The 26,356-nt window shown below is 44.9% G+C and overlaps 1 protein-coding gene across 3 annotated transcripts in view; it reads left to right on the forward strand.

Moving 5' to 3' along the window:
* Positions 1-26,356, forward strand: part of LOC129380689 (uncharacterized) — a 202,644-nt gene that overhangs the window by 53,062 nt on the left and 123,226 nt on the right. The gene's annotated exons all lie outside the window — the stretch shown is intronic.

The raw sequence follows: 26,356 nt of genomic DNA on the forward strand, positions 1-26,356 counted from the left end.
ATCCGCGCGGCGAAACAAACGAGACATGTCCTCGGCAAACATGGAGACACTTTCATTGGGCTTCTGATTGCGCAACTCGAGAAGGCGTTGTGCATGATCTCGGCGATCAGTGTTTCCGAAGGTGTCAAGTAGCCGACGGCAAAATTCGTCCCACGTTGTCAAATGTGCCTCGCGGTTTTGGAACCACGTCCTTGCGCTACCTTCAAGAGCGAAGTACACATTGGAAAGCTTCTGGTCCGGACGCCACTGATTGAGCTTAGCTACGCGTTCGTACTGGTCCAGCCAGTCTTCGGCGTCTTCGCACGTGTCACCGTGGAAGCTTGTGGGGACTACATTGTTTTGGATAGTCACCTGTGTTGGACTCGCAATCGCCATTTCCTGAGTCGGTGAGGTCGCTGACGAAGTTAGTTGCAAGAGACCGAATTCCGGGCCCAGACCTTGTAGGCGGCGGCTTGCGCGGTGCACAGGTGTCTCGACGCGTGGACGATGTCTTGAAGGGCTGGACGGAGGGCTACTCGCAGGAGTCGTCCCTATCATTAGGCGATGATGCAATACCCAGCACGTCCATCCGTGTCACGGCTCACTTGAGACAAGAGCGGAGAGCGGTATTTTATCTAGACAATTAGAACAAGCGTTCAGTTTTGGCTTCTTCTTCTCTAGCACCCTCACTTGCACGCACGAGGTCGTCGTCCTCGTCGTCAGCGTGGTCGGGCACAGATGGCGTCGCGGCAATATACAGAGCTCCCGAAAATCACAATGTCACTTGCCGAGCACACATGATTGACACATACCATCTAAGATTAGAACACGCCTAGATTTTGTTTCGTCAAATTGATGTACTCACCTTCACCACAGGCGGAACTGATCAAAGGAGAGCTGATGACCTCTATGAGTTAATCGGTAAAGAGGCTATGGCGTATCTTGAGACGTATTATAACGGGACTTTATAACCGGCATTTCGAAGAGAGAATGTAAATGGGAACTTTAGGTTTCACGCATTACACTCAAGAGAGCCAAAGGTACAGAGAACTGGTCCTTCGTCCAGAATACTCGCGAAGCGTCAAAATCCCTTTTTGAAACCGCACTACTCCTGCCGAACCACCTCACAAGAAATCAGAAATCACAATGAGATGATTAAAGGAAATTATGGGGTTTTACGTGCCAAAACCACTTTCTGATTATGAGGCACGCTGTAGTGGAGGACTCCGGAAATTTTGACCACCTGGTGTTCTTTAACGTGCACCTAAATCTAAGTACACGGGTGTTCTCGCATTTCGCCCCCATCGAAATGGGGGCCGCCGTGGCCGGGATTCGATCCCGCGACCTCGTGCACAGCAGCCTAACACCATCGCCACGAATGAGATGATTGGCAACGGCCACCTGGCAAGCACAAGATCACTTCTTTCTCTCCACACAGTGAAGAGCGCTACAAAAAATATTGCCAGTTGCGCCTGAAGAGCGAAGCGTTCGCTGCTTGAGTTCCTCGAACTTCGTTTAACTGAACGTGTGTGCGACATGGCCCGTATCAGCACACAAGGGAACTTCTTTTGGGCTGAATAAACACTGCCTTGGCAGATACTAGGGGTCTGACAATGCTAGCATCTTGAGCGTTATGAGTTGCTTCGCAGGCATCTCACCTGGGCGCTGCACGGAATGAGACTCAAGGTGGCCGACGGGAAACCGTTCGAATAAGTCAGTGCCTTGAGAACTATTATATAGAGAAAGAGCACTTGCACCAGTACCAGTTAAAAATGTCGCAACATTCAGGTTGGAGGATGTAACTTTCTATTCTTATTAATTAGCGTACTGGTAAAGAACACCAGAATGCGGACTTCTTCTACAAGCGACTCCGCACTGTTCTCTGCCATAAACAGAGGCAAAATGGAAACATGAGCTTGACAATGTAAAGTGCAGGGAATATTCGGCGATTATAGGACTCAGCAGCCAAGTCTGCGTCTCTGTGATGCATCGCGCCTATTTGCCTGGACTGTGCAACTATAAGCGCCCTCCGACAATAATCAGCCAGCATTTTGGAGGGGCAATTTCAGGAATCAAGTGAAATGGTGTGTCGGCAGCACTTGAGGTGACGAATCTTTTGGATCTACCTAGCCTTAGTTCTTTTCAAATCCCCTGATTCGGTGCGCTGCCCTTCACATTGCCTTTACTTCTTAATAAAGACCCGCCATGGTTGCTCAGTGGCTATGGTGTTAGGCTGCTGAGCACGAGGTCGCGGGATCAAATCCCGGCCACGGCGGCCGTATTTCGATGGGGGCGAAATGCAAAAACACCCGTGTACTTAGATTTAGGTGCACGGTAAAGAACCCCAGGTGGTCAAAATTTCCAGAGTCCTCCACTACGGCGCGCCTCATAATCAGAAAGTGTTTTTGGCACGTAAAACCCCATAATTTTTTTAAACTTCTTAATCAAATTGATTAGAACTGGAACCTGTAATGGTTGTTGAAGGACACTTGATATTCGTGCGTGGCATCTTTGGTTGCAGTTCAAACTCTTTATAGATAAATGTATGCCCAGATGGAGGCGCGTACTTCTTCGCCTCATGTTCCAAATGCCATTATGATTTGGTATTTGTATATAATGAGTACATATCCACAATCTATAACACCCCCATTGAGAACATCGTTACGTCGCCAATTCTTATAACCATGTAATACACAGCAAGCCTCGATATCCATGACATGAAGCAGAATGTTTGAGTCATGAGTTTTCTGCACTGCATTCTGTATTACAGCCATTATTATTTTATAGAACACAGACCACAAATCAGTCTGCCTATTTCTTTTCCGTTGTCAGTATTGCTACTGCTCGTGTGTTAGCAAATTAAACTGCACTTTTTTATTCTTGACACAATTTTATGTAATATACATGTATTTTTATTGTATCGTCCTGACATAAATGCTGTCCATCCAACATGTATCGTTTTCGGTTTGTATGTGAAACAACAATAATAATATATATTTTTATAGCTAAGATTAAAATATTCTACCACAGTCTGGCAATCGATCAAGCAATGTGTGCTTTGAGGTAACAGCGAATTTATTTATATATTTATTTACAATACCCCTCAAAGCTCTCGAAGGAGGGTATTACAAAGGGGGGGGGGGGGCTACTTTGTTGCGATAAAGTTACCAACTAAAGTGTATGGTACTGTATCGTATTATGACTTGAGCATTCGTGCAAGTCTCCGGTACACATTAGCTGCTGAGGTTTCGTATACAATAGCTCGTCAATTTCAATGTAGTTTGAGCGCCACCTTACCGTGTTTCTAATTTCTACCGCATTTCGTGACTATATAAATTGAAAATGAAAACTACCTTCTTCACTAAACACGCTTAGGGGTGGAATACGATATTGTTAGTCATGTGTTTATGTGATGGCGATCTTTTTTTATAAGTGCTGCTAGTATCATTGATGATGTAGACTACGGTTAATTTTACATACCAGAAATTGTTCATGAGATTACCGGGAGAACCAGCCGCAAACAATTTCGCACCTGTTATTTCTGAAACTCTTGTTTCTTGCTTCCTCCTTTTCATTAGTGCTTTTTAAAGCTTTTTTATGCACACTTTCAGACAGGCACTTCGACCTTATTTATCAATATGCGCTTCGTTAAATCCAAGTCTTGTATGTTTTGATACTTCATTTGCTTTAGAAAGACTGTACTAGGGAGCGGGTCGGGGCATAGAACTTGTCAAGTTATGGTCTCTGTGTCATACAGGCGATTTATGTTGCGGCGTCCGCACATCTTTTGTCTCAATTCTTCAAATATTCTGTGCCCTACCTGTCACCCTGTATGAACGCGCGAGCGAACCCCACAACTTGACAAATCTTATCGAATGAAAGATAGCTTCTGCTCTGAGTAACTTTGGTCTCTGCTCCTTACCCTACCCGACTCCTGTACAACGGCATAGATTTCCAATTTCTAGTAAAAAAATCTGAGGGGCTGACTCTGCCATGCTTAAGCGGGTGCCATCGGAAACACACCATAAGTCTGTTTGAAGTCTCTACATGTTACTATGGATATTTTGTTTGGTGTATGCCCTGCCTAAGACATTCAATGTCCCTAAAAATTATATGTGTTGCCTTAGTATTCTTGTTTACGACCACCAACTGCAGCGTCTGCCACTCGCTTAAGCACTCCTTGAGGCACGCTCCGGTATGAGGGCATTCTGTTGTGCCCACTTTATACATTATTTATTGCGCGGCGCATGCACTAAAACTCAGTGCGCGATTATCGGCCGCCTTACCTTTTGCGTACATATGCTTCGTCAGTTTCACCGCGTTTCTCACGCATAACGCGTTGCTCCAGCGCTACATCAACGTGGTTCCTCCGTATTGCTTCAGCGTTTGGGGGCAGTCAGTACGGTTTTTCCTCAGACAACACGTTCCTGGTCGAAAGTGTCTTGAATACTTACTAACTTTTGGCTCACTTCTTCTGCTCCTTACCACATCACTAGCTCAAAACACCATGATCGTGTTTATACGGAACCATATTTCAGAGGTGACTGCGTAAAAACTGTGCTGTACACCGGCTTTAAATACCGACCTTGGTAAACTGTCTCAGTTTGTAGGATTTAGCGGTTAGCCTGTCAGCGCTAACATACGGTCACTTAGAGAATTTCCCGCGAATACTTCTGCGCGGTATTGTACAACGGAGCACTTTTTATTTATCCATATTTGCGCTGTATAGCAAGCAAACATGCCTATGGCACCTATCTGTGAGAACAAAAAAAAGCTATTTCGGAGGCCTACAGCTAGCTTTCCGTCCGCATGAGTCCCCGAAAACGCTTCTAAGTCTAGTAAAAAGACGGTTGTACAGGTGGACTGCTGATCGCTTTGACCGCGTCGGCACTATTCTCGCTGAACTGGTCCCATTCCACATGCAAATCTCTCAGTGTCTCATGTACATGACGAAGTTGCTGTAAACGTAACCCTTAACAAAGCTTTCTTCGTTCGGCGTTTCTTGACTCTAAACGTGTCTCTGTGGCAGCACCGAAAAATTGGCTCACACAATTGCTGTGTAAGTACAAGGAAAAAAAATTTCGAGTCAATCGCGTCGGCCATTCCTCAGTACATGAAAAACGAGGGCCGGTACCTGCATTTGGAAAAATACAAATTTCGAAGATGAAGACAGAGTTTCAAGACATGTTTCTTTTCAGCATGTGTGGAACATGTTCACGCTTCTAAAGAAATCTAGAACGGTGCAGGCACTCCCAGTTGCATGGGCGAAAAAAAAAGCTTCGCTTTAAATTAACTCGCAGCCATAATCATCTGCTGCTTAGCGTATTTTTATGCATCACGACAAAAAGCTCAGGATCAACATAACCACGGATGAAATCAAGCCAGCAGCTTTGCGGTGGGGAGCTATCTCATGACGCCATAACCTGGAGCACGCGTTTATTGCTGATTATTAAAAGAACCTCAGCGACTTATTCATGGTGACGCTTTTCATGTTTCGCCGCAAGAACTTTTGCTTCTTATAAATCTTCCGACAGCTCATTAGGAATTGGTAGTGGATCATTCAAATAAGATGTCTCAGAGTGACTTCTTTGCTGCAGCTAGAGAATCAGCGACATTGCAGTGCAAATGAACACACTCACCTCAATTTACAACAGTTCCTTGGTATTTTTCTTTGACCTTGCAGTTTGTAATTGGCTTTGACTAGCGCATTTCCATGAGACAGATAAAGGCCACTGTGCGTGATGAATGATCATTGAGAGAGAAAATAAAATAGTTCTTGTTAGGCACTGTTGCAAAGCTCTTCATCGTTTTCATGCACATGCTTGTGTGCACGCACAGACGCACATACACTCATACAAGAAGCAGAAATTAATAAAATGTATTGTATCTTAGATGCAATGAACTTGATGCTCTGCCGAGAACATTTACTTGATGCATAATCCAATTAATTTGGAGTACACGTGTTCCCTTCATCTGGCGCCGTTTCATTCTGTGCCTTCACACTTATTTTCTCTACCACAAACACGGCAGCAAGCCAAACTATCATTTTCCGCCCTGGAAAAAGGAACAAAGTGAAAGTATTACCTAATGGGGACAGCTTTCAGTATCACAGCTCAGAATGTTTTCAACTATTGTGTCGAAATGACATAATTTCTTCGATTTATTGGAGCTCACCTAGAGAGCAGTATAATTGAAGTCCTGCTTCCGAGAATAAATTCAGATATCAAATTTCTGACCATAAATCATCCGTCCTTGGTTGCAAAACAATATATTTTGTAGACTCTAATTCTAAATGAGCAATAGCGCACTGTAAACGCAGACCAAGAAAGGCGTGCATACAACACCAACGCTGACTTTAATATGGAACAAGCGTTGCTGCTTATTTACCATAAATCAACACCAACTCGCTAGTTTTGCACCTACTTCAGTGTAATCGTAAGCTGCATAATATGTAGTCCGTATCTTATGCGATTCCGTCAATTGGAAAAAGTGTAATTATGGTTTTGAAGTTTAAATGACCTTCATAAAACACCTTGTCGAATATCTATGCTCGTCTCGGCATTCTCTAGTCTGCTTGCAACGTCTTGCGTTATCTAATCAGAGTTATTCGGCTGCTCTAAATTGTGAGATCTTACCTGCCGGTCTGACATGAAAACACCAGCGAGCAACAAGGCATAGCTTGTGGACAATAGTTCAAGGGCTATCGTTACATGTTCTAACATCTAATTCCCCTTTCTGCAGTGCTATTGTTCATCATCACCGTTTGCTGTTGTCGGGCACGCTTCACGTCTTTGTATACGAAGCATTGCGCGTGCCAACAGGATTAGGACTTTGTAGTAGTTTTTCGCCGCTATAGAAAGACGTTGTGAGGACAAGAGGAAGATGATGTGACGTTGAAATGAATCCCTGTGCCCTGTGCTTTCGAGGTACCCACTGTCCCTGTATATATCATATGTAAATATTCTTCCCCCTAATAGTTAGTGGATCTGCGGGGTAAACTCGGCAAAACTTGGACCAGGTTCTCCGTAGCAGACGACACGTTTGTTCTGCCGCGATGGCTAACGATGCTGCCATGCCCACTCAGACACCACCGCTTGTTGTCCTCTCTTACCCACATGACCCTGGAATTTTCGCCGGCACCGACGACGACGAAGAGAGGCTGTCGTGGTAAGAACGCGTCAGTAGCCGGAACAGGTTGCACGCCGCACGTATGGCGGGAATTGATATATTCTTGCCAGGAGGTGCGCAGGTAAGCTTTGCGACGCATGAATCCTACCTTACGACTTGAGACACATGCAAAGAGTAGCTACGCACTCTTTTCGGAAAGCCTGTTAGGCGCCAGTTAGCAGCCAAGAAAGAGCTCGCCTCTCGCACTCGGACGTCCACAGAATCGCACGTCTCGTACATTCAGGGCGCTCTGGCTCTTTGTCGGAAAGCAGATAAGGTCATATCGGAGGCAGCTAAAGTTGGCCACATGTTAAAAGACTTTGCGAACGATGCAATCAACATGCTTTTTTGCAACATCTGCACAACGGCTCTTGTGAAATGCCGGCGCTTCAAGCAAGTAAGGACAAAGTAATTTCACAGTACTTCGATCAGCTTTCCAATATGGTTCCCACATCCTTCTGCGACGATCTACCGACGCTAAATGAATAGTCAGTACCACCGTGCTTGACGAATCCCATCCGTCGCAAGATAGAGGCCACGAATCCAAACACTCACGGTCCACAGGCGCACAACGCCTTAACCATCTCGCTCATTAAGCCATCGCCCGCCAAGAGATTGCAAATATGAGCATTCAGCCATCCGCTGGCCAACGCTTTGTCCCTGCCGCTCCTGTGATTGCTGTTACTTTTGCACCCCGACCAAATTCAAGCCAACGTTGCAGGAACGGAACGGATTGCCGAACAGTGGGCGACAGGCGTATTTGTTTCGTGTCCTCTCGGGTTCGACAGAATTCCTGCCACTGCTGCAGCTGCTGGTCCTCTTCACCTCGACCATACTCTGGCTGCCGTATTCAACGTGAACCTCGCACGTTGTCGCCTCTTGCTGAGCCCTAGGATGCCGACCTTACCTGAGGGAGGAATGCTACCAGTCGTTCGCGCTCTCCGCAACGTCACCAGACCCGTCCACATACATATCGACGCTCCGCATCCTTACCTCATGCTGGTCGCTTCACTGGAAAATAAACAATACAGCTCCCTGAGATGAGGCTGCATGGATGACCCTGACTGCAAAAACTCTATTGGCCCTTGCTCGCAGACCGAATCAACACGAAGTTTTTGTTGACGTTGTGCTTGTTAGACCTCACATTGCTAACGGAGCTGAAATGTCAGTAATGCGCTCAGCCTTTGTAGACGTGTCCAGAAAGTTCTGGCACCTGCCGAGTCGCCTGCCGTTCGAGAAGTTAACGGCAGCACTACTGTCGGGATAGAAATGTGTACAGTCCGCGTAACCATACCTGTCATCCAACATCCGCTCTCTTCACTGTGTTCGTGGAGTGTCCTCACAAGCTGATTCCTGGAATACACTTCTTTACAGTCCACTTTGCATTAATTCATTATTCAACCAGTGTTCTCTGCCTCGAGTTGCCCGAGTAGTCTGCCGACACTACCGCAGACCAATCCCGACTTCGGTGCATTGAATTTGTCCTGCTGGAACCTGATGCTACGTCCTACGCCCTAATCTCTTATTTTTCCCCTCTTCCCGATGGCCTATACGTGGTATCGCCGCTCAATGACGTTTCCCCCAAGCGACAAATAGCTCTTCACAGCGCTGTTGTCACACTTGCCTGCATTCGTGCATGGGTCCACCTACTGAACTGAGGGTCGTCTTCTCATGTTCTTGCTCAAGGTGGTAGTCTTGGCGGTGAAAAGCTTTATTGCAGAAATAGGAGCGTTTGAGCTCCCGAAAGGGCCCCATAATCTAGGTGACATCCTGAGTCCGCGACGTTATAGCAGATACCGCTGCTTTTTCCTGCGCAACATGGGCCTGTTGAGCTCCGAGATCGAAACCGCCAAGCAGCGTCACCCCCTAGTCCTTTCAACAAGGTTTGGGGAGGGAGAGAATGACTGTCGGCGACCCTCATGATCGCATACAAAATTTTGTAGGCTAGCGTGCAGATCTTCCATACCATGTAGCGGGCACAGTCTTTGCAGTAATCAGTAATAATTACGTTGGAAGTTTGGTGCGAGAGAGATAACGCGATAGTAACCTCCTCCAGCTGTGTTGACTTAAGGGCCTTAATGTAGAGGCTACCCACCGGTGTTTCCCTGTGGAATATCACTGCCATGTAGTAGCCCCTCGTTACCGGCCAGGTAACGTCCAAGTAGTATACACCTGAGTTACTACCATACTGTGCTTGTATCGCTCGAACCAGCGCTTTCCGTCTTCCCGTGTGTAGCTCCGAGTGCATGTTGCTGGGCAGAGGCTGTATGCGATGGTTATCACTCCACAGCTTTGGTACTCTAAGTGTGTCCTCCGTTTCATGGTCATGTCGTATATAGAGGCCAGCGAAAAGGCACCGACCTGAAGGTGTCTGCGCAAGCCAAGTGCACTGATTTATGAGATGGGTCTGCGTGAGCTTCTACAGCGAGTTGATCACGCCAAGGGCAGTCAACGACTAGTTGAATCCGGTGATTTTGTGGCCCAAGGCATGTTTGGTGACCTGCCTTATTACTGCGTCCGTGCGTTCGGCATCGTGTTTTGTGAGCCCGAGATAGGGGACGGTGTAGAGGACACTGCTGGTGACGAAAGCCTGGGAGAAGCATATTATCTAAACAGTGGTGGAGAAATGCTGTCAAAAGACATCATCGAGCCCATCTGCAATGAATCGGCATCAACCGTTGCCCTGGTTAAAAAGCACAATACTAGGAACTTAAAGTCATGCTTTAGGACTATATAAGGCCCCTGTTACATTCGAACGCGTGATAGACTCTCTTCTACTTGGTTTTAAATGGTACACATATCTTTGTTGCCTTGATAACGTAATTATTTTTCCCGGCGTTCGATATCTAGCTCCATCGACTCCAGGTCATTCTTGACTTCTTTCGACGGGGTGGCCTACAGCTCAATTCTGTCAAATGACATTATTATCTGGCGCCAAAACGAGTACTCGGACACTTGGTCGACGCTAACTCGTGTACAGCCTGACCCTCACGAAATTCGTGCTGCCAACGAATTTCAAACTCCTCGTTCACCCGCTGATGTCGCAAGTTTCATCGCGCTGTGTTCATACTTTGTACGCTTCATTAAGAAAGTGGCCGACATGGTTTGTCCTCTCACTAATTTTCTCACTAAGGGCAATATCTTTTGTTGAGGACGTCAACATGCTGAGGCATTTTCAGCGCTTATTGCTCACATCACAAGGTCCCCTATGTTGAGTCACTTGGGTTCACCTGCTTACACGGAAGTTCGCTGTGATGGACATTGATGGACGCTGTGATGGACATGATGGACATTATCATGTCCTATCATTAACGGGATGCAACTAGCACAATCAGTTATGCTAGCCGACTTTACTCTGCCTCAGAGGAGAAATATTCAATAACCAAACGTTGGTGCCTTCCTCTCAATTGGGACATTGCTAAGTTCCGCCATTACCTCTTTGGCAGGCCTTTTTGTGCCATCAGAAACCACCGAGCTTTACTTTGGCTGTTCTAATTCACAGAACCCAAAGACTGTCTTGGACGCTCGGCTTCACGTTTACAAGAGTACATCATCTCTACGTCCTATAAATCTGGCCGGGTGCACAAGGACGCCTACTGTTTTACCCGCGACATGCTCAATCCAGCCTGCGCAAAAGAACTTGAAGCCGGCCCCTGTGGTTTATCGATTACCGACTTCCTCAACGTCGCGTTCGAACGGTGTACCGACCTGTATTTACGATCCCTTATTGAGCGCCTCACCTCGTACGACTTTTCCCTCCGCCTGTTCCTACTACTAGATGACACCTTATACCAGCGTAACATACAACCCGAAGCTGAGGGACGGAGGTATGTGTGAACCGGCTCTAAATGTGGGAAGTTACCGAGCAATCGATGTCCACGGAGGGGTGGGGGGCGAGGGGGAAGGTTCGTGAGCTGTACCAGGACAGCCCAAAGTCAGGAGGGCACGATGGTTTCGGGGGAATCTACTACAAATGGAGAAGAAAATCTACATGGTCAGAAATGAAGAAGGAATATTGGTGATTACATCAGCTCCTGAAAAGCATGTCATCTGAAAAGGCCATGTATAAGCAGAAAACGTAAATACGATATTTCCACTTCATGCAAATGTTCCATCGAGACAGTTGATGTTGACTTCGCCAAGCTAAAGGAAAAAGAGAAGGTATGACGACAACGCAGTCTTTCCTTACGTGCCCTGAAGGATGCTCGAGGGTTGTAGCTGCCAAGCCGGGAAAGGAGAACGCAGAAACTCCCATAGCGCTACCAAAAGAGACGTGTCTACGGATTTGAAATGCGTGGTGCCTGACAATGCACCTGCGGTGAAGAACCAGAAACTTGCACAGAGGGCACAAGAAGGAAATATCACTCTGTAGATTAAAACCCCATACAATCCGCTAACCATCGGACCCGCATAACGGGTATATATACTCCAGATTGTCACGGGGGTGGAAGGGTTGTCTACAAGCAGCAATGTCGTAGCAGAACATATTGCTTACAAGTGTTTTGGGACGCAGTCCACAACATGCTGCCTTCGGTGGACTAGCGTACCTGCATGCAGACGACATAGTGGGTATCAAAGGAAAGCTTCACCTTAAGGAGACCAAGGATTTTGCAGAGAAGCAACAAAACATAGGACGCTCTTAGGCGTGCATGTGACAAGCGCTGAAGAACAAAATGTCCGAAATTTTTTAGGCGATGTGATGTTAATAAGGAAAGGCTATGGAGGCCCTAACACAACACTTGAGGAACCATTTATAGTGACGAAAACAGCTACAAAATATGGAATACTCCAGACCATCAGCTATATGATGGAAGATTGTGTCATGGAAATAGCAGCTACGAGCAATGGGATTGCTCATATACAGCGGAGGCCCGAAACAATGTCAGGGGGAGTTTAGCGACCCAAACAACTAATGAACACAAATACCTTTTTTAGTGGGAGTGCCAGTAGAAGATAAGGAAGGATGAAACAACGGTCTGCTGGTGTCATTCTTCGAATGTTAGAACAATGGTTTAGCAAAACTAGGGTCCTTCAATGCATGTCAACTGGTCATTAAACTCTAGAAAGCTTTATATCGGGAAAGAAGGTGGCACTAGAGGCTCTGACGTTAGTAGAATGTGGCGTTAGTAGACTGGGCGCTCACGGGAAGGCTACAAATGAAGCTGTGCAGGGTGATATGGGCTGGCCTAGTTTTGAAGTGAGGGTAGGTCACTGTAAAATTGATTATGAAGAACGACTGAGGAATATGGAAGAAAGTATTTAGGCTGGAAGAGTGTTGAGGTATCGCTACAGGAAAAACATTCATTCGCAGTGGAGGAAAAGAACCAGGAAGCTTACCAGCAAGTATGCGTCCTGTAGGGTGGGCAACACAGCAACAAAGAAAGTCAATCGGAAAGTCAGAGAGGTTGAAATAATCTCATTGGGGGGCACCAATGGAAAAGAAACCTGCCATGAGTAACTACTTAAGAGAAAGAAAACGAAATCAGGAAAGCAACAATGTATGATAACTCAAAGGGAAGCTCAAAACTTTTCGAAGCGAGATCAGGATGCATTAAAACACGCACATATAAAGCGAGATACAAGAAGGAAGAAGAAGCCTGTGCTTGCTGCGGTAAAGCTAAGGAAACGATGGATCATGTTTTATTAGAATGTGAAGACATCTGCCCAGCGGTCGATTTAGGCACCACTGGCCTCCTTGAAGCCCTTGGATTTAGCGAGAGCATGGGAAATTTAAACATGTCCGCAATAGAGATTAGTAAGAGGCGATAGGAAGATTGGTGGAAGAAATGTAGAGACACGACAAAAACGGAGACGTACAAACGCAAAGTTCACAATAGGGCGTCCGAAAATTTGGTTGTGGGAATTTATAGTGGTTCTTTTTCACTTTTTTTCACCAAGGTAGGCAGTATAATAGAAAGACCTTCGTGGCGCAACCCACCACCCCGTTCCAAAGGGGACGCTCATAAAGCCCATCCATCCATCCATCCATCCATCCATCCGCTCATGTGAACAATCTGGGTCGCCAAATGCCCGGGCTGTGCAATCATGGAAATTTGACGAGTAAAGGCGCCTCAACAGCATTTATCTGAGCATATTTTACAATTTTACGTGTGATGTGCTTGTGTTCATTGCTACATCATCATCATCATCATCATCAGCCTGGTCACGCCCACTGCAGGGCAAAGGCCTCTCCCATACTTCTCCAACAACCCCGGTCATGTAATAATTGTAGCCATGCCGTCAATGCAAACTTCTTAATCTCATCCGCCCACCTAACTTTCTGCCGCCCCCTGCTACGCTTCCCTTCCCTTGGAATCCAGTCCGTAACCCTTATGACCATCGCTTATCTTCCCTCCTCACTACATGTCCTGCCCATGCCCATCTCTTTTTCTTGATTTGAATTAAGATGGCATTACCTCGCGTTTGTTCCCTCACCCAGTCTGCTCTTTTCTTATCCCTTAACGTTACACCCATCATACTTCTTTCCATAGGTCGTTGCGTCGTCCTCAAATTAAGTAGAACTCTTTTCGCAAGCCTCCAGGTTTCTGCCCCGTAGGTGACTACTGGTAAGGCACAGCTATTATACTGTTCCTGGAGGGATAATGGCAACCTGCTGCTCATGATCTGAGAATGCCTGCCAAACGCACCCCTGCCCATTCTTATTCTTCTGATTATTTCCGTCTCATGATCCGGATCCGCCGTCACTACCTGACCTAAGTAGAAGTATTCCCTTACCACTTCTAGTGTATCGCTACCTATTGTACATTGCTGTTCTCTTCCGACACTGTTAAACATTACTATAGTTTCCTGCAGATTAATTTTTAGACCCAGTCTTCTGCTTTGCCTCTCCAGATCTGTGAGCATGCATAACAATTGGTACCCTGAGTTGCTAAGCAAGGCAATATCGTATGCGAATCGCAAGTTACTAAGGTATTCGCCATTAACTTTCTTCCTCAATTCTTCCCAATCCAGGTCTCTGAATACCTCCTGTAAACACGCTGTGAATAGCATTGGAGAGATCGTATGTCCCTACCTGACGCCTTTCTTTATTGGGATTTTGTTGCTTTCTTTATGGAGGACTACGGTGGCTGTGGAACCGATATAGATATCTTTCAGTATTTTTGCATACGGCTCGTCTACACCGTGATTCCGTAATGCCTCCATGACTGCTGAGGTTTCGAAAGAATCAAACGGTTTCTCGTAATCAATGAAATCTATATATAAGGGTTGGTTATATTCCGCACATTTCTCTATCACCTGATTGATAGTGTGAATATGGTCTATTCTTGAGTAGCCTTTACGGAATCCTGCCTGGTCCTTTGCTTGACAGAAGTCTAAGGTGTTCCTGATTCTATTTGCGATTACCTTAGTAAATAGTTTGTAGGCAACTGACGGTAAGCCGATCGGTCTATAATTTTTGAAGTCTTTGGCGTCCCCTTTCTTATGGATTAGGATTATGTTAGCGTTCCTCCAAAAGTGCGGTACGCTCGAGGTCATGAGGCATTGCGTATACAGGGTGGCCAGTTTCTCTAGAACAATCTACTCACCATCCTTCAACAAATCTGCTGTTACCTGATCGTCCCCAGCTGCCTTCACCCTTTGCATAGCACCCAAGGCTTTCTTTATTCCTTCCCGCGTTACCTGTGAAATTTCGAATTCTTCTAGACTATTCTCTCTTCAATTATCGTCGTGGGTGCCACTGGTACTGTATAAATCTCTATATAACTCCTCAGCCACTTGAACTATCTCATCCATATTAGTAATGATATTGCCGGCTTTGTCTCTTAACGCCTACATATGATTCTTCCCAATTCCTAGTTTCTTCATCACTGCTTTTAGGCTTCCTCCTTTCCTGAGAGCATGTTCAATTCTATCCATATTATTCTTCCTTATGTCAGCTGTCTTACGCTTGTTGATTAACTTCGAAACTTCTGCCAGTTCTATTGTAGCTGTAGGTTTAGAGGCTTTCATACATTGGCGTTTCTTGATCAGATCTTTCGTCTCCTGCGATAGCTTACTGGTATCCTGTCTAACGGACTTACCACCGACTTCTATTGCACACTCCTTAGTGATGCCCACAAGGTTGTCGTTCATTGCTTCAACACTAAGGTCCTCTTCCTGAGTTAAAGCCGAATACCTGTTCTGTAGCTTGATCCGGAATTCCTCTAGTTTCCCTCTTACCGCTAACTCATTGCTTGGCTTCTTATGTACCAGTTTCTTCCGTTCCCTCCTCAAGTCTAGGCTAATTCGAGTTTTTACCATCCTATGGTCAATGCAGCGCACCTTGCTTAGCACGTCCACATCTTGTATGATGCCAGGGTTAGCACAAAGTATGAGGTGTATTTCATTTCTAGTCTACACGTCACGTTTAATGATTTACTTCGCCCTCCTCCTCCCTAATAGCCTTTCTCGCACAAACTTCTTCGTTCAACTTTCTCTAGTTGTGATTTGTCTAGTTAGCTAGTTGAATAAGTCAGTTATTTATTATTAGCTAGTCCAGTGTGTTTAGTAGTTATTAGTTGAATATTTGGAAGGTAATTATATTTGCATCGTGATTATGGTTAGAGAGCTTAATGAATAATTGTTTATTTCAGTAAGTTAAAATATTGAATCAGTTGGTTGGCTTTGTTAGTCGAATTACTTAGTTATTAAGTAAAAAGCCGGTCGGTAGAGTTGCTTGTGTTGTTGTACTTTGTTAGGTTACTTATTATTGACATTATTACTTAATACAGTTTTTAAATTAGGTTATCTAGTGATTCGGTTGATAACTTGTTTAGTATTTACCTATATATTCGGTTACTTAATGATCTGGCTTGCATTGTTAGTTTGAAACGCGTCTGTTTGTGTAGGCGCAAATACATGCAAGTGCAACGCGTACTTTTTGTGTAGTTGCTTTCTAGCGATGGATAAGCTTAACAGCAGAATTTGTATTATCAATTAAGCCGCAGTTGCGAACCCAGTTGAGCCTGGAAATAAAACATGACGTTGAAGTTGTTTGGAAACTGTTTACGTTTGAGTTTCTGAACAGTGTACAACACCAGGGCTGCGATTTTAACGTTGTGCCTACAATATTCACACCTTAATACCCGAGGCAGACGATACATCATTTATTCACGTAGCTACGTGTACAGACGTTGCACAAGATAAACGTTCGACGTCTGCTCGAGTGCGCCTTCTACTTGCGACCCCGCTACGTTGCGTCCACTTCGCTCTCAACAGGAAACTCTCCCACAGCATTGCGCGGAAGTTTTATGAACCGGTGAAAAGTATTGAAGGAGCGTGGTATACCTTTTATCGTTTGTATACTGCCGGCTCCATAAGGAACTTTGTAACAATACGTTAGAAAGCATTCCATGTAGAGATACTACTCACGACTCCGTTTCTGACTGTCACTGTTTACTGTTATTTGTGTGTCTCGACGAAGAAATCAGTCCCGTCCTTATACTGTAACTACGCTACCAATTCTTCTGCACCGGCAAGAGGTAAACGAGCCACAGTTTCAAACTTTTCAAAGGAAGCAAGCTGATCAATGTATGGTCATCAAAAATTTGTTGTCAGATCAACTGCACCGAAGACAACCTCACACCGTTTTCAACACTAAAGCTGGCAGTAACAGAATGCAAGAAACGTTGCGACGATAATGATAATGTGAATGTGTGTCTTTAAAGAAAATTAGATGGTTTGAAAAGGAATGCCGACAACACAATCTAATGTTTTATCGTATAGCAGACACTAGTGCCCACGACTCTTGGTCTGCATCAGAGTCGATAATGCAAGAAATGTGCTTACAAATCTGGACATCCGTTCTAAAATACTACACAGATTAGAAAACTTTCGGGCCTGGAGAAATCAACCGCTTATTGCCATATCTGCATCGCTAAAAGAAAAATGCAACTGAAGGGTAACCCGCCGCGATGGCTGAGAAGCTATGGCGGTGCGCTGCTAGGCACGGTGTCGCGGGATCTAATCCCGACCGCGGCATGGGCATATCTATATGGGTGAAATAAAAAAAAACACCCATATTCGGTGCATTGCGGTACGTTAGTGATCTCCCAATTTTCATAATTAACCCGGAGTCCCTCACTGCGACATGCCTTATAATCAAATCTTGCTTTTGGAACGTTAAACACCAAAATTCAAAATTCAAGGGCATGGTCGTCAGTGCATGAAAATACTATTCCGAGCCAGTAAGAAAAAGCAAGTCTGCATCTTTGGCCAACAAAACTGAGCGTATGCGCGTTATTCTGTAGAATGATGCGCTTTATATAAATAATTTTAAGCGCATTCTTGATCAGTCTTTTGTTTCTTAGTTGTGAATTGTGGAAGTGTTAAGAATAAAGTCGATTGTTTCAATAGCATGCTGGGCATGGTCGAAAGAACAGTCGCTATTGGCACCCTTCTAGTTTGTAGCAAGATACCTTGAGCTATGAAGTATTTCCTGACAAAGATATCTGCTATCGAAAGAGATCGCAGCAGCCTTGTTCGTCTTAGATCATGTCCGGTCCTATAGAATAGAAAAGCCTTAAGAGGAAGCTTTAGCTCGGGCCCAACTCCGACGCGGCCTATTCAAATACATGTAAAACGCAAAAACGTTTTTATGAGATAACCCCTGGACCGATTTTGATGAAATTTGTTGCATTTGAAAGAGAAAGCTAAATTCTAGGGACTGTTGGAAGCGGAATTTCGATTTAGGGCGTGAATTTTCTTAAATCGATTTTCAAATATTTGACCGTTTGAAAAAAATGAAAGCACGAAGTTCACAAATTCATAGCTCTGCATCAAAAACTGATTTCGCGGTTCTGTTAACGGCATCCATTAGATCATTCAAAGCGGACAAATTCAATATGTAATTTTACATCTTACGTGAATTTGTTACGTTGGTTACAATGGTTCTGCAAAAGTTATTTCCCTACGATTAAATTATATTATATTCATGTGTAACATATCAATTTTGTCCGCTTTAGATGTACTATTAGATGCAATTCACAAAATTGTATTATCATTTTTTGTGGTTGAGTTACAGAGTTGTAAACTTGATAGTTTCGTTTTTTGAAAATTTTCGATTTTTGACAATTTTTAATAAAAAATTCACAACCTAACTCAAAAATTCGAAACCAACAGTCACTAGATTTTAAGTTTTTCTTTTAAATGCAACACAGCTCGTCAAATTTGGTGCATTGGTTGCCGAGAAAAACGAATTCTCCTTTTACATGTATTTAGATAGGAGCACTCGAGCTAAAGCTTCCTCTTAAGACACGTGCGACGCTGCGTGGTGCCTGTCAAAACGTGCTCACGGTAAATCGTTTATATTTGGTTCTCTTTAACTGTACCCATCAGAATCTATTCAAGGAGTGTAAGAATTTGGTACAACTTCCGAAGCAAGTACCTCTCACTATGTCATTTATGGCGGCGATGTCTATCTCCTTAATTTTCAACAGAACCAGGAGCCGCCCACTTTTGCTACATCACGTCGATTTAAGTTTGTAGTTAGTCATTTCATGAACTTCATTGCCTTGACACAGACTGTATTAATACCTACTTATCGGGATGATATCTTCGATCTTCTATTTTATTTATGCGCTGAAACTGCTAAAATTGCGATAATTTTCCATGAAATGAATGACCGCGATGCTGTATTTTCAGTAATGGACATGGAATTAACGCAGTTTTCTTGTAATAGACGCCGTATGTTGCAATACACAATGCTAACAGACAAGAAATCACTGCGGCTTGGCTTTGGTGCTTCGTTCTTTTTGAAATGCTTGCCGAGACGTATTCTGTAGCTGAAGTATGGTATTTAATTAAAATCAAGGTCTCACAATTGCTTGATCACTTGATGCCTCCTTGGGTAATACTAAGCGTTATAAAAGAAAAAAAATAAGAATGGGAAAAATACGTCCCTCGCTCACTTGAGACGTTACTCACCTATGTAGAGACTGCAGCAAAGTGATCGAGGTGAACCCCGTGAGTTCATCATCGGTCTTGACCGAATTAGTGAAGAACACATGGCGTCTTCTAGGACCACCACTAGCTTAAGAGCAGTTATGTCGTCATACTAAACGTAGACATAGTCGCGGAAAATTCTCGCGTCGCGCTCACCACTTGTGTTAAACAATTTGTCAAATCCTTCTGACGTAGCTATGGGAAGGAGGCTACAAACAACAAATAAGGCCTTTGAGAAAAAGAATATTGGGCAGGCCAAGACGGGAAGCCGGCCTTGCGGATGTCAACGGCTATCTTGTGCGATAGCATCGCAGGATTGTGAAGTAAAAATTAGAACACGTAATAAGCCCTTGCACAAGTAATTCACTGAACAAGAAACTCCACATGCCGTAAATCTATGCTATGTTAATCTATGTTAATCAATATCTGTTTTGTGACAAGCACTTTAGTAAAAAGCCGTACTCTCACAACTTAGGGCCGGCCATCAAATGTGGATCTGATAGGGCAAGACTGCATGTGGACTGGAGAAGGTCCCAAGAATATTGTTATTGGATTCTTCCTTTAACAGTGTTGTATGAGCTAGCAAGCCATGGTAGGCACGGAGGGTGAAATTACCATAAAATGCTACCTTATAATTATCTTTTCAAATATGAAGCTAAAAGCCATAGTGCATGAAATATTTTCTTTTCCAAAGAAAAGAGAGAATTAGGTATGAGGGACAATTCATTAAACGAATTTATTACATGTGCATTTCAAGTACTCGCACATACTGGTGAGAAGTGACTGCTGGCCGCGGTAAAGGTAGGCTTTCAACTGTACAACTCCCACGATGAGCTCCAATAAATCGATGGGATTCCGTCGTTATGATGCAATAACTCACAGCATTCTAGGTTTCGATTGTGGGAGGTATCGCCGGGCAGTTATACCCTCACTTCATTCTTTGTTCGACGTTGAACATGATAGTTTAGCTTTCTGCAGCCTTGTGGCCGAGGAGGTGAATATGAGTGCTCAGCATGAAATGGTGCGATATGCCGGCAACACGGCTGCTCTATGCAGGCTGTATGCAGGCAAATATAGTGGAACCTATTTCATCCTGGTGCCTACATGTGACTGTGCGTGCGCGTGTACCTGCCTATAAATAAAAAAATCAAAGTAAGTCTCTGACTCACGGTTATAAAAAAACTTCATTCATTGCATTTTGCACTGTATTCATCTCTCACGCAGATATGCCTATCCCCTTGGTGAAGGCAACGGTATGATCAGAGCCAATTACGAACTTCGCACACAAAAAAAAAATACTAAGAGCGACTACAAATTCAAGTGTTCTGCACTTGTATTACCATCGCTTACTCGCCACGCTGACTCTGCAGCAAAGTAGTCAATCTAACATCTGTTTCGTTTAGTCATCCAATAGCAAGTCTTAATGAGCTGTCAGAGGACTGGAAGCATAAGTTCTTTTTGCTAAACGTGCAAAGTGTCACGAGAAATGAGTCACTCTGGCTCCTTCATTTGTTAGTGATATATTTCTGTTCCAAGTGATGACTTAATACCGATAGCTGGCTTCTATTGCCTACGTCAAACCTGATGGTTTAGGGAGGTCGTCATTCTAATGGTCCTCGGGCTTTTGTTCCCACCCAAGAAAACCAGTTAAACTACATATAAATGGACCCACGCCCAAAAGTTGGTTGAAGCGCCACAACGAAATGTATTCCTCTTTTATTCAGAAATTGCACCAGCGTGCCAGCCTTCTCATAGATTTGTTGTTGGCAGACGTGAAGCTTATATATATGTGTAGGAAAAACGAACATGCCGTAAAACGTGATGTTTGTCGCCTGAACTTTGTAACCGTCCTAATTTTTCAAAGGCAGGTAAATGGCGGAGGCGAATGTATCCAACCTTGTTATGTTTGAATACACAAAATAATTGTTGGTCGATTCTTTCGCATTGCTTTTCAGAACTTTGTAGAGCTGCGAATGGCCGAGTGAGGATGAATTCTTACGCATTACTGACGGCAGCTGGATAGACATGACCAGCGGTCGCTGACAGAAGCCTGCGTGAAGTGACGTTAGTTAAGCGAATGGAGGGTTGTGGTGGTGAAAGCGAACAGTATTTTACCGGCACAAGCGCCTTTCGTTTAACATTCGAAATGTTTTGGTCACAATAAAAATACTGAAAGGAAGCTTTGAAGCTCCGAAATATAACACGGTCATTTTATCATCTTCTAAAACATCTTGCATGCTCAAGTTAGTATGGTATAGAGGAAGAAAAGGGCATTGTAAAAGGATCCTGAAACATGAATGCGCGACTTGGTTGGCACTAACTTGCCGCGAACGTGCCCGGTTGGAAGCGATGAGACGCTAAGCGTTATCTCCTAAAAAAACGACAGTTTTTTGTGTGCAGCATATTAGTGGGTGTAGAGAACCGTATGTTATTTACTCAGGTATGAGAAATACGTTCGGTATTGCATTGCATTCAGGACAGCTTAGCTACCTGGTTTTGCATGTATGGTGCCTTCTACTTTCTTTTTGCGTAGGCAGAGTGAGATGGACAGGGAAAGGCAAGTTAGACAAACACACAGCGTTAGCTTTCTACACCAGGTTTATTTCCAATCATTGCAGGCGTACTAATACTCCTCAAAACATCATAAGACTGGGGCGCTATAACGTAAAACTATTCCAAGCTTGTCTATTCTAATTCTGCTATCAGCCCTCCACGATTGGTCAAAAACCTTTTCGACCACCCCCACTTCACCTGTCTGTCACGCGACGTCACGAAAACCGCAATACCTCCCCATCTGATATGTGTACACCCTGATTATGCATGATTTGACAGAAAAAAGAAAAACAGTTATTTCTGATTCGACCCCTTTTCGCCATTAGCCCTCGGCTATAGGTAAAAAGTTTTCGGGCTGCACCCACTTCCCCTGCCTGTCACACGACGTCACAAAACCGCGCAAACTCACCGCGTCAAAGTGAAGTGTATACGATAAAGGTGAATTAATATGCCGAACAAAACTGAATTTTCTTCCGAATAGCCGCAGGCTGCCCCGTTCCGAAAGGAACAAAAGATGGCTGCCGCCGATCGCTGAGACGCTGGCTACTCGCACCTGCTGGAAAGCATGAGTGTATTTGCGTATAATAAAACTTCTTGCGTGGCCGTTTAACGTTTTCGAGCACTTTCGGCACGTTTACCACCTCATTCTACCAACTGTTCTTTGCTGAGGGTCAGTTTTAGCGTCATTCTTAAGCTTCCGTTGCATGCGGCTGCGATTTTCCACCAGCCACTACAAGCTAAGTAAGGGAAATCCGACCAATCGCAGACGCCGGCACCACCCTCTTTATCCGGCTATCGATTTTCAGTGCACTGGCTCTGCCCCAGCGGATCCCTCTCCACTTGAGCGTTCTCCTCGCCTCTTGTCAGCCAATTAGATACGACAAGCCGCTCAGTGTAGGCAATGTTATTCGTTTTTCAAGCAAACAAAAGTGACCTCCTATGGACGAGGAGAGTGTTTCATTGGTCTTTACAGACAACCCTGTGGGTGACCGCCCGGTGCTGGCGTCGGTGGTTACGCAAATTTGACGTCAGGAGATTGGAATAGAAACATATTGGAATAGCTTTACGTTATAGGGTCCCTGGTCTAGCTCGGCGAAAACACGAGACAATCGAGCTTTTTTGGGGTGCGATAGCAGTTATATGGACACTCCAAGCGTATTGTTGCTGTCGCCGTGATGTTCCGTGTAAAGTCCAAGGGCGATAACACCCTCCCTGCGGGTGGCATGCTCTATTTGCGAGCGAAAGAACGCTAGGGAAGCCGACGATCACGGCTCAATCTGGCGTACGCGAAGGACGAAAGCCGATTGCAAACGTGCTGTCTCCCGTCGCGTGAAACGACGTGGAGTGGGGGAGGAAGGGCTGACGAGGACGATGTTGTGCTCCCGCAGCAGCTGCGCATTTTGCGACCGGGCGCAAGGGGTACTTACGTTCTCGGTTCAATTCCCCGTGCCATCTATGGAGGAAAGTGGAGAGGCCACGGGGGAGGCGGGGAGGGGGGGGGGGGGCCGGACGGTGTGGACTCCGCCAACCTGCGCATACTTTGCACGGCCGCGCGCGGTCGCTTCCGCCGTATCTTCAAAAGTGTTTGCAGACAACTCATACCTTTGAGCGCGCTGTGTTCTCCACGCCTCGTGCTGAAGTGATAGAGCACATTGTCACTTTGCTCGCTGCTGCTACCGCGCTTGCTCACACCAAGGTTCTGACAGTGACTGTCCGCGCTCATCGAGCGTGATGTATTCATGTTTGCTTGGGTATGCTGACATTATGCTTTCTAATTCAGTTAGTAAGCGGATGTTTCCAAGTTTATTGGGCTGATCAAATTACGATCCTTACGTTGTACAGCTGCTTACCAATTGGCTATCCAAATCGAAGCTGCACCTTTCAGGCGCAACTGCAGCTTTTTTTTTTTTATTAAGAAATACTGGTGGACGCGCAACAGTTTTCGTGCCATAAAGCCGGACGGTAAATTTTCCGACCTATGAGCCATCTAAGGCTTTCGCCTTCAAGAGCAGTGCGTATGGAGAGCACGCAAGCATGTGCGAACACCGGGGCTAATGGGCCCGGTGTTCACGGCGAAAGCTTAATTTCTTCAACGTTTAGTGTGACACGAGAGTGGTGACTTGATGTCAAACGTTACCTTGCGTGCGCCACTGCTGTTTGTCTGCGTAGTGGACAGAACACAAAGGGAGAGTTGTTTGCTTGAGGCGTTGTAGTGCGCCATATTTCATAACCTTGGAGAAGGTTTAGCATTGTGACTGCCTCACATGGCACATCGCAATGTGGCAGAAGTAGTAAACTTGAATTGGATGCTGGGGCTGTACTTTAGAGGTATTCCCTTGAGGTGTTGTTCTGCGCCATATTTCATAACCTCGGAGAAGGTTGAGCATTGTGACTTCCTCACATTGCACATCGCACCGTGGCCGAAATAATGAAGTTGAGTTGGATTCTGGGGGCTACACCTGCCAAAACCATAATCAGGTTATGAGGCACGTCGTAGTGGCAGACTGCGGATTAATTTTCACCACGTGATGTTCTTTAGCGTGTCTCAGTCTAAGCGCACGTGCTGCTTCTATTTCACCCCTGTCGAAATGAGTCTGCCGTGGTCGGAATCAAATCTGCGACCTCTAGCATTGCCAGAGCCGCAAGGCTGTCGCGGCGGGTACAGAAGTGTCGATGTGATGATCCTCCACATGAAATATTTCAACGGTGTCTTTTTTTCAGAAATAGCAAGACTTACTGTATCGTACCTTGAACATTAGCTTATCCAGTTTCCCGCAACCATAGTATTATATTAGCAGGCTTTCCTATTATAAAGGGAAGCGCTGCCGTTTCTAGAATGGTATTGAAGGCGTCAAGCATAATTACAGCTATCAAGAGGTTAATGTGGTGACGTCACTTAGCCTCATTCGATACGGTGGTGTCCAAAGAAGTTTCTCGCATCGCCTTTAATCTCTGCCTCCCTCCTGTCAGTGTACAGACGCAGTGTACCACGCGGCGGAGGCGGTGGCGGTGGCGGCAGCAGGAGCAGGAACACACGGGAAAGTAGAAAAAAGAGGCAATGAAAGCTTCGCTTCAAATGTTCGTTAGAGAGACCAAGGTTTGACGCCAAAATTGCGCACGGCATTAAATTTTTTACGTATGAGCAATCCGGCAACTCTGCTTGCCCCAGCAACCATGGTCAATCATGTCCAGGAGGGTTCACCACAACAACTTCCCTTTAAAATTGCATTAAGTGACGGATAGGGAATCAATCCTCACCCTCGTGCACTGCAGCTAGATGATCTAGCGAATAGTTGAAAATGGCTCATATTTAATTGAATTGCCTTTATTTCCATAAGCATACAAGTTATGGCGAATTTAGGCAAAACGTTGCACAGAGCAACTTGACGGGCCTCAAAACACAGGCTGAGGGCAGCAGCGGCAGGCACAGGCACTGATTCAGGACCAACAACACAAACAATATATTGCAATACGATACAATGCTGGCTTCAACTTGTGCCAGCGAAAATAAATTCAATATTGAAAAACCCTACAGAAGATCAAGCAATTCGCAGTTTACACATGACAAAAAAACAGCAAATTGCAAATTTTGCTATTGCAAAAAGCAGCATGAAGCACCAAATTTGTTCATGATGAAATTTCGCTCAAAAACACATAAAATTCGAACCAGCGTAAGAAGTGACATCGATGTTATTGCGCACGAGTGTGATTACCAGGCGTGGTTATGGCGTATGTAACATTTGAAAAGAGTAGTTGGTTCGAGAACATGACACATTACTTTGTACGGCTGATCGTGCGCTCTATTCTGTTCTGGTTCTAAATTACTGCGTTAAGGACGGCACTATTAAGGGCGACACCACGAGAGGACTACCACGAGAGGTGATCCTGAATTGACTGGAATATTGAAATCAAGCAAATGCCAAGCGAGAACTAGGATTGTGCCTAGTCTCATCTAACAGATAGAAATCAAATTGAAATTAAGGCTGCAAAAGAACACATCTAGCGCATTATGTTTGCTTTGAGCCGACGGACAGTTTAAAAGAAAGCATTTGGTGGACACACTGTGTTCCAGAATGGTGAAACAAGAAACTGTCGGAGATACCCAATCTTGACTAGACATGGTCAACTGATGACATGCAGGTTAACTCATTTCAGAATGTTAGGGTCAGCTGCAGGCTTTACCACATGGGCAATATTGCCTTATTCCTCCTTAATAAGGATATTTCCACCACGGGGCCAAACAAAATAAAAGGCAGTTTGTTTTCGCATTCCTTAGCCTTCTTAAGCAGAATCCTGTTATACGTCGTCAAGTTTTCCATCGCAGTCACAAACGATTTTCCTTTTTCTAACTACTTATTTCGTACCATCTGGTTCACCAAACGTATTATGAAACCAGCAATTGGAGATATCGACTGATCATTCAGCCTGTCTAGATTGAGTTTAGATGCGATAGCGCTCGTTTTGGTGAGCAGGCATTCATTTTGAACATGCTTGAACCTCGAATTCAACTTTTTGCTCTGATACTTCAGATCATTTGGAGAAGAAGCAATGGGCTGCAATACTGTGAGAGAGTCACCTGCTTTTTTTGAGCTTTGACACCTTGATTCTATTGTGCCAGCGCGGAATAGATCGTTGAGACGTTAGCAACGTGTGTCACATCGCATAGCATGGGTGCCTAAGACCAGATTCCCGCACGCCTGTTTTGGTTGCGCCA

Source organism: Dermacentor andersoni, chromosome 10 (assembly GCF_023375885.2).
Source record: "Dermacentor andersoni chromosome 10, qqDerAnde1_hic_scaffold, whole genome shotgun sequence".
Taxonomy (NCBI): Eukaryota; Metazoa; Arthropoda; class Arachnida; order Ixodida; family Ixodidae; genus Dermacentor; species Dermacentor andersoni.